General features: G+C 42.2%; 1 long non-coding RNA gene across 1 annotated transcript in view; it reads left to right on the forward strand.

Annotated features, from left to right (window-relative positions):
* The first annotated feature begins 4,675 nt into the window (after positions 1–4,675).
* LOC109551451 (uncharacterized) overlaps positions 4,676–15,360 on the forward strand; it is a 247,858-nt gene continuing 237,173 nt past the window's right edge. Inside the window, exon 1 of the long non-coding RNA XR_002178234.3 lies at positions 4,676–5,385. This is a non-coding gene — a long non-coding RNA (uncharacterized lncRNA). The remainder of the gene's footprint in view (positions 5,386–15,360) is intronic.

The following is a 15,360-nucleotide window of genomic DNA, read 5'->3' on the forward strand; positions in this document are numbered from 1 at the left end:
TATGTGATTTCTTCTTTGGCAATAGTATGATTTATGCAGTCACACTGCTGTGTTCTTTGCTTATCCTTCTAGTTAGCGACAACTTCAGAAGTGCTCAAGAAACATAGCAAAATCTCTCTCTTTCTCTCATATATATATATGTATATGAAAAGAGAAATAATTGACATTGAAAGGTTTCTATGTAAGTTCCTTGGTGATAAATGCAATGTGCTAATTCAACACATATTTTCAAACTAAAAAGTGGGATTAATGTAAATCTGCCTAATGGAATTCCAGAATCCTCATTATTTATTACCCATTTGTGGGATGAGAAAAAAAAATGGTCTCAAAATGTTAATCCTCGGCTTCCCTGGTGGCGCAGCGCTTGAGAGTCCGCCTGCCGATGCAGGGGACACGGGTTCGTGCCCCGGTCCGGGAAGATCCCACGTGCCGTGGAGCAGCTGGGTCCGTGAACCGTGGCCGCTGAGCCTGCGCGTCCGGAGCCTGTGCTCCGCGACGGGAGAGGCCACAGCAGTGAGAGGCCCGCGTACCGCAAAAGAAAATAAAAAAAAAAGTTACTCCCTCCCCCCTGTACTCATCGAGTCTGTTTTGAATTAATGGAGCTTTATGTGCCAACCTCATTAATTATTACAAATGAATCTGAAGAAATAATAGACTCGTGTTGATACTTTATTGAAATTTTACAAAATATTCAGATCCATTCATTTGAAAATGTCAGGCAAAAACTAAAAACCTAAGCATCTGAAATATTTCTATCCGCAAACCATCAGTATTCTTGGAAGCCAAAATTTATTATAATTCAATATTCCTACGAGTAATCCCTTTTGTTCTGGGATTAGAACCAATTTCTATTTTCAATGAAATCTTCCATTTGTTTCTTTTCTCCTTTAAGGAAATCATTTCTATTGGTCATGAATATTTACTGTTAGATGTTACCTAAAATAACATAGCTACATCAAGTTTGAAATCCTGGCTTTTAAAGGGTCATTTCAGGCTATCAGAACGTGAAGCATATTCCATGAAGAGGCTTGCTGGGAGAATGTCAGTTGTACCAATTTTCAGAGTGTATCCAGAATGATGGGGGGGGGGGGCTTCTCATCACTGGCCTCCTAATTTGTATATACTCTCTCTTCACAGTTTCCTTAGAGAAAGATTGCTCTGTTCACTCAGGGTCTTTGTGGTTCCATATGAATTTTAGGAGTGTTGGGTTTTTTTTTTCAATTTCTACAAAGAATGCCACTGGGATTTTGATAGAGATGGCGTTGAATCAGTAGATCACAATGGGTGGTATGGACATTTTAATAATATTCTGTCTTCCAACTCATGAACGTAAATATCTTTCCATTTATCTGTATCTTCTTTCATTTCCTTCAATCATTATTTTATAATTTCCAGTGTACACATCTTTCATCTCTTTGGTTCATTTGTTCCTAAGTATTTTATTGTTTTTGTGGCTATTTTTAATTCTCTTTTTGTGTAGTTTATTATTTGCATATAGAAATGCCTCTGATTTCTGTGTGTTGATTTTGTATCCTGCAAATTGACTGAATTTGTTTATTAGAGTTTTTTGGTTGAGTCTTTAGGGTTTTCTACTTATACGATCACGTCATCTGCAATAAGTGATAATTTTACTTCTTCCTTTCCAATTTGGATGCCCTTTATTTCTTTTCCTTGCATCATGGCTCTGGCTTGGATTTCCAGTGCTCTGTTGAAGAGAAGTGGTGAGAGTTGGCCTCCTTGCTTTGTACTGCATCTTAGAGGAAAAGCTTTCACTTTTTCATTGCTGAATATGATGGTAGCTGTGGTGTTTTGATATACGGTTTTTGTTGTGGCCATTGAATTCTAAGAATAGATTAAACATTCTCTTGGTGCTTAAAAAATGCACCCAGAATTCAAAAGGTAGAAAGAGCCATCAACTACAAGAAGTGACACCTAATCTATGGAGAAAGTACAAAGATCCCACTGTGTACATGTTTTGCGTTTCCTCCATCAGTTGACGTAGGTCTTAGACAGATTCTGTATGAGCTCCTTCTAACCAGGTAGGGCAGGTCTAGTCCACCCCAGGGATGCCCCAGAGACCAACAGGACAGTGAAACTTTGCTTAAGGTACAATTCCAGCTCCTTCCCCTGAAAGACCTATCCTGGGAATTGCTTTCGTTTCTAAAATCATTATACTCTCTCTCTAAAGCATCTTCTCTCATCGTTCTTTGAAACCGTATTCTGGGAGAGCAATGCGGGCGTTCTGGGATAGACTCTATCTGTATTTTTATTATGTTTTAATGTTCATTTTAAGATTCTTCCCCACCTCTCGAATTACATACAGTTTTATTATTTTTAGTCTCACAGGAAATAGTCTCATTTTGATTGCATATTTGAAGAGTGTATATGGATGTATAAATGTAATGTATTTCCAATTTATGTCCCTTTTCCGAAAAAGAATGTCGAGAATAGTCAAAATCACATGTATTACATTATAAATACCATACTCAGAGCCCTAGTATCGGTCATCTGTATGTATATAAATTAAGGACGTAAGGTGTGTGTGTGAGAGAGAGAGACAGAGAAAGAGAGATGCTATATCTATGTTGTTTATAGATTTGTGAAACACATAATTTCATTAGTTTTTAAACTGAATGTCAATATTCAAGATTTCCAAGCTTCTCCTCACTTTGTCCTGTATCATAATTAAGTCAAAGGAAAGAATTCACTTTTGAATTTCAGTTACCTGGAATTGACCCAGCAGCTTCTTGCCTATCTTCAGTTCTCTCTCACACTCGGAGAAGTCAATGTAACTTCCATTTGCTTGCTGTTATATGACCGTTCAAAGCACTCCCTACACACACACATGCAAATATTCCGTATGATTTCCACATGAGAAAGGGGGAGAGACAGCTCAGTGGAATGGAGCCTTTCTGGCATAACCGAATGAGAAAACAAGTTTCGTTCTCTGCTTGCAATCCTGTCATTATCAAAGAGATAATTTAATTTCACGTGCATGCTTTTTGACATGTGCTATGCCTGTCACCGGTAAGAAGCCCAGCAGGTTTTATGTAACCCACACAGCTGGGTCTGCGAAGCACTTTTGAAACCTAAATAAGATTGTGAAACTGGGACATGGAACCCACTGATAGATATCACTCTTTCCTGTGGAGAGAACGGGTAATACGCTTTTCATCGTCTCTCTGGAATTGTCTATCCCCCTCTAGTCATCCAGATATTTGCTGGGCAGGCGCAGCTCCCAGGACGTGGCTCTGGAAACAAGCTGGTCTGCTCCTCTGGGGCCACTAATGACTTTTCCTGGAGGTCAGGGGATAAGCAGCCTAATAGAGGCAACTCTGCTCCCATGTGCTTCTGGCTGGGAGACCATCACCGCTGATTCCCGGTTCCCTCCCCCCGCCCGCCCTCCAGGCAGCCATCACCCTGGGGACCCTCATGCAGCAAACTGCTCTCTACCAGGTAGCAGCCCAATTAAATTATCAGCGGCCAGATTGCTCTGCCAGCCTTTCAAGTACATGCTTCATCTGTGTGACTAAGGATTCAGAACAAAAGGCAGATTTCCAAATTGCCAGTCTCTTTAATAAACCGTTTGAAGGTTATATGTTTGCTTCTCTTAAGGGGCAATGTCCTGTTGTTTTTCTACCATGGTCGTATTCTCTGGAGCACTGCTTGCAGAGATAGAAGGGTAAATGACTCCGTTCTAGCCACATATTAGCAGAGGGTGGCATGGGCCCCCCAGGAAGGCTTGTTAGAAAAGAGCAGGCTGGGCTCCCCTGAGGGTCTGAGTCAGCAAGTCTGGGGTGACACCCAAGAATTTGCATTTCTAACAAGTTCCCAGGTGCAGCTGATAGGCTTCCGGTCCAGGCACCCCATCTTGAGAACCACTTCCTACAATATATTTCTCCCATTTTAACTCAATCGTTACATTCAATAGTTCAAATAATTCTATACTTCAATCTGCTGATTCATAATGATTCATTCCATCAAGGTGTTCTCCTTCTCAAAATCTGTATTGTTTAATTATCCACGTCTCGGCATTTTACAATATTTTCACTCTGGCTTTGATAACCATGAATTGAAGAAAAGAATGACATCGGTGTAGGCACCGCTGCTGATGTTCCCATCACACCCGTTATGTCTTCTTAGAATTGTGTAGTAGAGGTTATTTCTCCCTTTATTAAAATTAATTTAAAAATCCCTCTTACCTTATTTGAAAATGAACTAGGAATACAGACATGAGAGGCATGCATTAGAGGACTAGCTACATGGACATCCCAGGCATCTGGCAAGTTTAATCACCCACAGGTGGTTCTTGTAGCTGTACATGCAGCTCACCTGTAACCTGTGCTTGTGAACCAAGGGGTCAGGCGGAGGTGTCAGGAGGACCTCTCTCCTCTCCTAAGTAGCGGCATTTCGGTGTGCTGACAAAGGCTCGCTCTTCCAAACAAAACTCTCCCTACCTGCATGGTGCTATCTGAATTTCCACCCTTCACTTGATTACCGAGTCTTTTATAAAATAACTGGAACTAAAAGTTAAAAAGTAAGTACCCCTGAAAGAGGTAAGGTATGGCGTAAAAGACATTCCGTATATACTACAGGTCTGTACTAATTTCCTAGTACAGGAAAAAATTACCTGTACAAAAAATTACCAAAAACCAGGTGGCTCTAAACAACAAACATTTATCCTCCCCTAGTCCTGGAGACCACACCTCTGAGATCCAGGTGTGGGCAGGGCCGCGCTCCCTGCAGAGGTTCCAGGGGAGGGTCCCTCCTGCCTCTTCCAGCTTCTGGGGGCTCCAGGCGTCCCTGGGCTTGTGGTCGCATCCCTCCCGTCTCTGCCTCCGTCTTCATGGGGCTCCTCTTCCGTGTCTTCTTTTCTTATCATAAGGACCCTTATTATTGGATTTAGGGCGCATCCTAATGCACGGTGACCTCCTGGCTCCTGGCGCAGAGCTCCCGAAACCCTAGGAGCTTCCTGAGTCACGCAGGCCAGAGGAGCATCCTGCGACCCTCGGAACGAACCGCGCCGCGCCCGAGTCTGCGCTGAGGCGTAGCCCTGCGAGGTGCGGGCCGGTTGCCCGGAGGAACCAACCACGTGACGAGAGGGTGGGCCCGTCCAGCCCCGCCCCCAGGCGCCACGGAGCGCGGAGGGGGCGGGGCTCGAGCGGCTCACGTTGCGCGAGGCTTTCGACAGTCGTTCCTGGCTGCAGCCCCGTAAAGTCTCTACGTTGAGGAGTTCCGAGCGCTTCCGGGTTGGGCAACCCGTCCGCACGTTGGCAGAGTGACGACCCCCAAGCTCCACGGAGACAGGCGCTCCGGCGCTCGGGGCCCCCCCGGGCCTCGCCCTCCACCGCTCTCTTTGGCTGTTCGTCCCTTTCTGATAAACGGGTGAGTCAGCCACGTGTTGCCTGCGTTCTCTGAGGAGGGCGTCACGGGGACCCTCCGTGTGTAGCCTTGTCGGACACAAGTGTGGGCGGCCTGGGGACCCAGTCCCTGCGCTTGGGGTTGACGTGGGAGCCGTCCTGGGGCACCGAGTCTTTACCCCGTGAGGTCTGCGCGCCCCCGGGCTCCTATCAGAGTTGAATTGAAGTGGACGGCACCCAGCTGGTGTCCCAGGAGAACTGGAGACCTGCTCGGTGTGGAAGACCCACACGTTGGGTGTCGGAAGTGCTGTGAATAGAGAAACAGTTTTCCTTTAATAATAATAATTATTATTATTTTCTACTCCTTTGGAGCAAACACCTCCTCCTGGCTGGCCTCTCTGCTCTTGGCCTTTTCCCCATAAGCCAACCTTCTCTCTATAGTCGGAGCATTGTCTGAAGCAGCAATTAGATCATGTCCGTACCTGCTTCAACCCTCCGTGGTTTTCCAAGGCTGTTAGAAAAAAGGACAAATTCCTTCACCTGTCCTGCTGACCGAGGAGGGGCCGCAGGTGAAGGGTGGTTCCTGATATAATGAACATGAGTTGGGGCTGGTGGAAACGATCTCCCACGGAGTGCATCTCTGGGTTTATGTTCTGTGTCCTGTTGCCTCAGGAGCTTCAGTGTTTTTTACTTACGTTTGACAGAGGAAACAGATTAAAATAGTTCGGGACTCATCAATGTGCCTAACCTTCTAAGAGCGGACCCGTATGCTTTGGCGAGGCGGGCTGTCATAGCATCTGTAAATAAATCCAACTTTGCCTTGTCATTTCCAATATTTGTGCCTCTTCTTTCCACTCTGTGTTTCATTTATTGTGCAGAATTTCCAATAATCATATCTATTGTGAGGATCCTTCTTTTGTTCCTGGTTTAATAAGCCCACCTCAATTTTGTTCGCTCTTATTGGCTTTGGTTGTGAGATCAGTAATCTTCCCCAAGTCAAAGATTTATGCGAGACCGAAGCAGAGTTCAAACCCAACAAAGGACACCATCTCCATAGAATTTTGAGACTAGGGTGGCAACTCCTGTTGGCGTAGAAATTTGTGGAGTGTGTGGTCATGCTTTAGCGGGCTAGGCTCTCGGCCAGCTCTAGAAACTGTTGCTAATGTGTGTCTTTATCTTTAAATACTGTCGGACAAATTTTAAGTAAATATGATTTTTTTTAAGTGGGTCTTGTAGTTAGGCCAGCCACATCTAAATGAAATAGAAATTATTTTAATTTGGTCTGTACTGTGTTTCTACTTCTGGCAATTTCACACTTATGCAAAGTCTGTTGAACCTCTGGGATTGTTATCTACTAAGTTACAGTGAGAAAAGCAGCAGCAAACTGAGCACTGTTTAGTTTTTGTTTGTTTTTTGGGTGTTTTCTTTTGGCCAATCTTGAGTTATCCCCCAGGCACCTAATTCCCTGAGTCTAGCTCCCCACAATTTCAGCTCTCCCAGATTATCACGTTCCTGCCCACAGTCATTGCCAGGTTCACCATAATGACAAGGTCGTTCCCAAGACTCGTTTTCATGACTCGTTACGCATTTGAGAAATTCTGTTGGGAAATTCTAGATCACCATCTGCAGGACTTCTCAGAGCCTTGAATGAACTGGTGTGCCTTCGATCATTCAAAGAAGGGTACGTCGTACCGAGTGCTGTCAATGCAAGACGCTTTGAACATGGAAGGATTCTAAGGTCTCTATTAAGTGGAACACACTTTTGGAAGGACCCGCCCGATGGAAGAGGTCCAACTTCTACAACCCTGTTTGCTTTATATGTTCCTCCTGGTGGGAAGAAACCCAGCCCACACTGCCCTCAAATCAACCTCCCCAATCACCCCAGCTAGAAATCATCTCTCCATCTTCTCTAGGCCTTGAACCGTGTTTTTGCCTATTTGGTTGTTTGGCAAGTGTCCTTGATTTTAACATGTTCACATTGGGAGGTTAGTGACTTAATGTGGAGGCTCAAACATTGAGTCCATAGCAGACAGAGAGGCTGTGAATACACCGGTCAGCTGAGGAAGTCAAAACAGGCTAGTTCTGGACTTGCCAAACTCTGCCGACTTGACCCTGGCCTGTCATCTGGTTTTCGCGCTGCAGGATACCTCTGTGGCCCCACATAATCAGCGTGCGTGTGCACAGATGTTCGCGTGTGCACGAGCTCTCTATTCTCTGCACAGGAACCCCTGCTGTCTCCACCGATGGCAGAATCTGGGGCTTGTCATCTGTGATTTCCTGGGACCTCACACAGTACCGTGGATACGATAGTTACCCCAGAATTATGTGAAATGAATGAACTCTCCTTTAGAAACAGTTTTAGCTACTCATTTCCTGTCTTGTTCATCTTCGGGGACACATTCTTCATTTAGGGGAAAAAAAGCTGCTTCTTTGGTCAAATTAATTTGTTTAAAGGGTTCGGCCAAGACTGAACGAAAAAAGTTTCATAGATATTCTGTCAGATACAAACCAGTACATCTTAGAGAAGCATTTGCTTTTCTAAAAATTGGTTCTGCCTTGCTTCTCAGCTGGGCACATCTTCTTTTGGTTTAGCCAGCCTGGTTTGCTTCTCAACAAAGTGGAGGGAATCTCATCCTTTAAGGTCATAGAGCTAATCAAATGGGCATCGGTGGGCTTTGTGGGCATCTGTGGACTTAGCATACAATATCTGTTACTTGCTTGAATTTCCTTCCCATTATTTAAAAGTATTTTAAGAGATAAACAGGTCAAGTGTATTAGGAAATAAATGTTTCATTTCAATTTCAGCATAGTGAGGGATAGGTACTGTATTTGGTCAGCTATGATAAACTGCCCTCATTTTGTTTCCATCCACCTGCCAGACACTGGGTCTGATAAGCTGGTCAGGTAGGTCCAGATTTTAGTTCTCAGGAAGCCCAGGGGTAAGGTGGACATCAGGTGAGAGAATCAACCCACACAGTGAGGTCATCGGGAATCCAGGTGTTTTCTGTCTTCCTGCTCTGCAGTCTTGGGAGTTGGCTGTCTTCAGCTTCGGAGTTACAGGCTTGGCTTCAGGACAGAGAGATGTGATGTAGCAGCAAAGAGAACATCTCTTCTGTGCGTCTCTGCTAGTTAGGAGGACACTCTCCTGTGACCCTTGCAGAAGACGTCCCTCATCTGATTAGCAAGAATCACATAACACACCCAACTCCTGAGGTGAACAATAGCAAGATTACAGGGATTGCCTCTGGTTCAGTCAGACACTCCAAGATGCCATCAGCTTTTCCGTGGACACTGGGCCGCACCGGGGTGGAGTTGGGGATGAAGACGTGAACAAAATCACGCATCTAATTGGAAGTATAAATTCATCCTGAGAGACCCCTGCCAGTGTTCCAGTGCAAATGTCTAGAAGGGTATGTTTGCTTTTGCTGTTCACAGAATAAAATTTCTGATAATATATGATCATGAATGCCCGCCTTTGTTTACATCAAATTGAGCAGAAGTTGGGAAAGGTCAGGGGAGAAAAGAGCATGATAAAGTTTACGCGTTCTTTGGGTTCCATTTTCATTGCTGATCATGATGGAATTCAAAAACAATGGTGCTTTTCATACGGTGAAGTTCTTGTCAGAAGAAGAATGGAAATAACAAGGCTAAAATATCACCGAATGCCTTCCGGTTCTGAAAACTCCTCGGACATTGTAATTATCGTAAAAGACACTGACTCAAGATTCGAGAGGTCTTTACACAATATATTCCATGATGCCGAGCTTGTCAAAGATAGTCCAGTTGACTTGAGGATAAATAAAACAAAAGCATCGTGAATTCAGGTGAAACAGTCTATGGGCATTCCTGGTTTCTACAATCCAAACCTACCAACATTTAAAATATAAACTTGGAGTTCGGATTGCACTTGACACGGGGTGAATGTGTTCAGTAAATCATTGTTGTATTTTCAGATATGTGACAACCTAAAAGGGCTATTCTGAATGAATTACCAAGGCACATGTAAGTCTAGTTTTCAATAACAATTTTTTTTTTTTTTTTGCTAAATATCTGTCTTTGTCTTTACCCACCCATAGGCAAAGACACCCCTTGGGCAAAATAGTTAATTTAGTTGCCATGATTCATTAGGAGTGACAAAAGGAGACAGAGAAACTTCCCTGGAGTTTTGATGGAATGAACGAGGAAAGTTCCCTTCTTATTCCTATTTACATACCCATGAAATTCCCTTTGGGAACCACTGCTTACTGCGGGCCTCCTTGGTCACCTCTTCTGCTTCCCATCTCCTTCACTTCTGATCTCCCCTCGATGGGAGTAGCATTTGATTTACGATGGGTTTATGACCCATCCTGTAGTATGGTGCCCACTCTGTGGAGGTGTCTTATGTTGCTTTAGGAAACCTCAAAAATTAGATACTGCATTTCCTTGAACCCAAAGAAGCTTGGTCGTATGACACGCCACTTTTATCTGGTTCTCTGAAAGAGAACATTGCCAGTCAAACCAATAACATAATGTTTTCTTACCACTTAACAATTTTTATGTTACACTTAGTCAAACAGCACTCTAAAGATCTACTATACCACTTTTGTGTGTACCTAAGACAAATTAGGGAAGGGGTCCCTACTTTTTTTTTTTTTTTTTACAACTTTACGTGTTGATGTTCACATCTTCTGACACTATGGTATAATCTTATATGTCATTAGTATGTTGCTGATATGTCATTCTCTGCTTTGTGTTCACCGTCTATATGAAAATAGAGCGTATATAACTGAAAAGTGCACAGATCATTCATACGAAGCTTGAGTTATCACAAGTGAATAATTTGTGTCTGCATCTCCTTGGTCAAAAAGTTGACCATTGCAAGAAGATTCTCCCAACAACTCGTCCCCTGCCCACTTCTCCCAATCATGACTTTTCATGCCACAGATTACTTTAGGCTCCTTTTAATATTTATAAAACTAGAATCATAGAATACTCTGCTGCATCTGACTTCTAATGCTTCACGTTACATTTGTGAGATCCACCAGTGCTGTTGTGCTTAGTGGTGGTTAGTTTATCTTCAGTGACATGTGGTGTTCCATGATACAAAAAATACTATCATTTATTGATCGAATCTACCTTTGACACCATTCGATGTGTTTCCCATTTGCGGCTCTTATAAATAACGCTGGCGAGCACAATTTTGCATATATCCCTAAAAGTGAAACTGACGCCTCTTAAGGGATATGTATGTTCAACTGTATGTACATGTTTCAAAGAGCTGGTATTAATTTACACCCTTCCCCCCAGCATTCCCCTAATGTTCTGTATCTGTGCTATCCAGTATGGTAGCCACCAGCCACATGTGGTCATTTAAATTTAATGACTATGAAATAAAATTTAAAATTTAGTTCCTCAGTCCCAGTAACCAAGTTTCAAGTGCTCAGTGGCTGCATGTGGCCCCAATATTTGGCAGCACAGATAGAAGCTTTTATCATCACCAAAAAGTTCCTTTGGGTACCACCATTTCACATCCTAGCAGCACTCACTATTGTGAGTCTGTGTAAACTTTGAAATTCACATGAGTGTGATGGTATCACCTGGTGCTTTTTTTAAAATTTATTTTATTGGAGTAGAGTTGATTTACAATGTTCTGTTAATTTCTGCTGTACAGCAAGGTGACTCAGTTTTATATATATATATACACATACATATATATACGTATATATATGTATATATATGTTCTTTTTCATATTCTTTTCCATTATGGTTTATCATGGGATATTCAATATAGTTCCCTGTGCCATACAGTAGGACCTTGTTGTTTATCCCTTCTATATATGATAGTTTGCATCTGCTCATCCCAAACTCCTAATTTATCCGTCGCCCACACCCCCCACACTGGCAACCACAAGTCTGTTCTTTATGTCTGTGAGTCTTTCTGTAGATAAGCTCATTTGTGCCATATTTAGATTCCACATATAAGCGATATCAGATGGTATTTATCTTTGTCTAACATACTTCACTTACTATGATAATCTCTAGGTCCATCTGCGTTGCTGCAAATGGCATTGTTTCATTCTTTTTAAGGGGTGAGTACTATTCCATTGTGTGTGTGTGTGTGTGTGTGTGTGTGTGTGCGCGCGTGTGTGTGTGCGTGTGCGCGTGTATATATATACACACACTGCATCTTCTTTTTTTTTTTTGCGGTACACGGGCCTCTCACTGCTGTGGCCTCTCCCGTTGTGGAGCACAGGCTCCGGACGCACACAGGCTCCGGACGCGCAGGCTCAGCGGCCATGGCCCACGGGCCCAGCCACTCCGCAGCGTGCAGGATCCTCCCGGACTGGGGTACGAACCCACGTCCCCTGCATCGGCAGGCGGACTCTCAACCACTGCGCCACCAGGGAAGCCCCCCACTGCATCTTCTTTATCTGTTCATCTGTCGATAGACATTTAGGTTGCTTCCATGTCTTGGCTATTGTAAATAGTGCTGCAATGAACATTGGGGCGCATGTATCTTTTCTAATTAGAGTTTTCATCTTTTCCGGATATATAACCAGGAGTGGGATTGCTGGATCATATAGTAGCTCTATCTTTGGTATTTTTAAGGAACCTCCATACTGTTCTCCATAGTGGCTGCACCAGTTTACATACCTGCCAGCGGTGTAGGAGGGCTCCCTTTTCTCCAGACCTTCTTCAGCATTTGTTATTTGTAGACTTTCTGTTGACGGCCATTCTGACTGGTGTGGGGTGATAACCTCACTGTGGTTTCGATGTGCATTTCTCCAGTAATTGGCAATGTTGAGCATCTTTTCATGTGCCTGTTGGGCACCTGTATTTCATCTGTGGAGAAATATTTATACAGGTCTTCTCATTTTCTGATTGGGTTGCTTGTTTTTTTGTTGCTGAGTTGGGTGAACTGTTCGTGTGTTTTGCAGATTAAGCCCTTGTCGGTTGCGTTGTTTGTGAATATTTTCTCCCAGTCCCTAGGTTGTCTTTTGTTGATGGTTTCCTTGGCTATACAAAAGCTTGTAAATTTGACACGGTCCCATTTGTTTATTTTTGCTTTTATTTCTATTGCCTTGGGAGACTGACCTAAGAAAACATTGGTACAATTTATGTCAGAGAATGTTTTGGCTATGTTCTCTTCTTGGAGTTTTGTGGTGTTTCATGTCTTATATTTAAATTCGCTAATAAACAAACAATGCTTAGAGTTAAACACTGTGCCAATTTTCCACGACGAGATTAACATATTACAAGAAACAATAGAAAATGTGGGTGGTGTTATGTGGTAAAGAGTAGTACTCTTGGACACTTTGAATAATTTTATGTAACCTTTCTGGGAGGCCATTTGGAATTATATAATGAAACGCCTTTAAAAAGTCTTAAATTTGTCTCTGTAGACATAATTTTAGAAATGTAACCCAAAGGAAAATAGCACAAATGGGGAAATACATAATCCCAAGGAGGTTTACAGTAGCAAAGCAGCAGCATAGCTTCCTTCCCCAGGATAGATGGGTTAATTAAATAACCCGTATCTTAAATTCACATGTGTGATGGTATCACCTTGTGCTTTTTTAAAAAATTTATTTTATTGGAGTAGAGTTGATTTACAATGTTCTGTCCATTTCTGCCATATAAGAGAGTACTATATCTGATGATAAACACAGATACAATCAAACATATTGTTCAGTGACCGGGAAACTAAAACTTCAAGTAAGATTTACAGTTCTTATCTCTAATGTGGAATATTGGCTGAATTTTTTGGAAAACTGTTTAATCAGAATTTTTTCTAATTTTTCTCCAATAAAACATTATATATACATGTATGTATGTATATATCTAGTCACAAGTCTATCCCTTCATTATTCTTCAGATTCGTTTCAAGAATTTTGCTCCTTATTTTAAAAATTAAATTAGAATATATTTACATGTATAATTTCTATGCATAACTATATATATAATCTCTATACGTCAAGATAGAGACAATTTGTGTATCTTGAATACCAAAAATAATATGAAAATTCTGCTTCGTAACACGGAAATATGGACATTCAGTCAAAGTGTCTTTGTTTGTTTTGTAAATGGCATTTTAAAATATTTGTAAATTGTTTACTTATATTTCTACCCTGTGTGTTCACTGGTACAGAGAAATGCACAAAAATAACAGAGTTGCTCAAATCATAGAAATAACTGTATTTCCAGTTAATTTTCTCTTTGGATTGAATCTCATCATGAGATAATGTATGTGAAATGGTTTTGAAAATTGTAAAACAAGGGGGAAATGTGAGTGTTTATTGAGAACGATCTTGCCCTGGAAAATACACTCATGCTACTTTCCATACATCTACACAATCCACTTCACTGGAAGTCATCTCAAATAACTTCTAGAAATGGAAACATTTCCTCTTTTGCTGCAGTAGGAGAAAATAGAAATAGGGAAATTATTTCCCTGAGTGCATGTACTGAGTGCCCGAACTGATTAAAAGTGGAGCCCAGAACCAGCAAAATGAACAGTCTTGTGGGATGAGAGAGTAGGGGAGATTACCAGTATTAAACATTTGATTAAACGAAGTACTTGGAGACCACTGAGCAAACCATAACTTTCCTTTCATTTTCAATATCCACTTTATTTTTTAATGTGTTCTACAATACTTTTATTTTTCATGAATGCCAGAGGACTCTTGTGTATACCATGGAGTATGAACTTACTGAGTGAATTTATTTAAATCCAAATACATTAAAAAAAAATCTGAACCTACTTGTCAGTAAAAGGAAACCTTTGAGAGAACGATGAATTATAACATGGGCATTTTTAAGTGAAAGTTTATCAGGAGTACTACCTAGCATAGATCCCCCCATTTGTTTCCCCTCGGTGCATCTCAAAAATTCTGATTCTGAAGCAGACTTAATTCGTGAGAATGTACAAGTCCCTGTATAAATTTAACTCCACTCCCCGTGAATTGATATCTGGAAAAAAAAAAACCCAATCAAATTGGTATTCATAATGAACACCTTAAAAATTACTACTTTTAATTCAGTTATGTTGTGCAGTGTTTTCTTAATAGAATAAAAATCAGTGTGTACACTAAGACCCTTCTCAAATTGTCCATCATCTTGTTGGACCACCTCTTAATTTAGAGATCAGCTGGACCCCCATAATCCGTAAATGGAAGCCTCTGTGGAGGAATTGCATGGTAAACAAGCTTGATATTTCTTTATGTTTTGTGATTCTTCAGTGTCCTGAACTGTCTGCCATGTCATGTTAAAAATGACAAAGAGTGGGACTTCCCTGGTGGTGCAGTGGTTCAGAATCTGCCTGCCAAGGCAGGGGACGTGGGTTCGAGCCCTGGTCCGGGAAGATCCCACATGCCGCAGAGCAACTAAGCCCGTGCACCACAACTACTGAGCCTGTGCTCTAGAGCCCACGAGCCGCAGCTACTGAGCACACATGCCACAACTAATGAAGCCCGCACGCCTAGAGCCTGTGCTCCACAGCAAGAGAAGCCACCACAATGAGAAGCCCATGCACTGCAACGAAGAGTAGCCCCCACTCGCCACAACTAGAGAAAGCCCGTGTGCAGCAACGAGGACCCAGTGCAGCCAAAAATATAAATATAAATTATTTTTTTAAAAATGACAAAGGATAAGGGAGCCTCAGCCCAATGCACTGTCCTCATTTCTGCCATGTATCATCATCAGAGCCTCCACTTCTGCTGAACTGGATGAAAATTCACAGACAGTTTCCTCTTTAGGATTGCGACTTTGAACAGGGAAAGTGGACCCTGTCTCCTCGGAGTTACATCCTCAGGTCTCGGGGTCTCATGAGCTAAGACTGTTGTCCAAGGAGAAGGCATGAAGTGGTCCAAGTAATAAGGAGAAAGAGCTACCTTCCTGTTGACAAACCTTATATATTCAAAATCAAAAGCCCCTCAAAGCCCTCAAAAATCTGTCCAGTAAAAACATCTCTGAGAAACCCAGTTATCCTAAGGTTCTCGCACAACCCTCTTTCCTACCAAAT

The sequence above is a fragment of the Tursiops truncatus genome, chromosome Y (genome assembly GCF_011762595.2).
Source record: "Tursiops truncatus isolate mTurTru1 chromosome Y, mTurTru1.mat.Y, whole genome shotgun sequence".
In the NCBI taxonomy this organism is placed as follows: Eukaryota; Metazoa; Chordata; class Mammalia; order Artiodactyla; family Delphinidae; genus Tursiops; species Tursiops truncatus.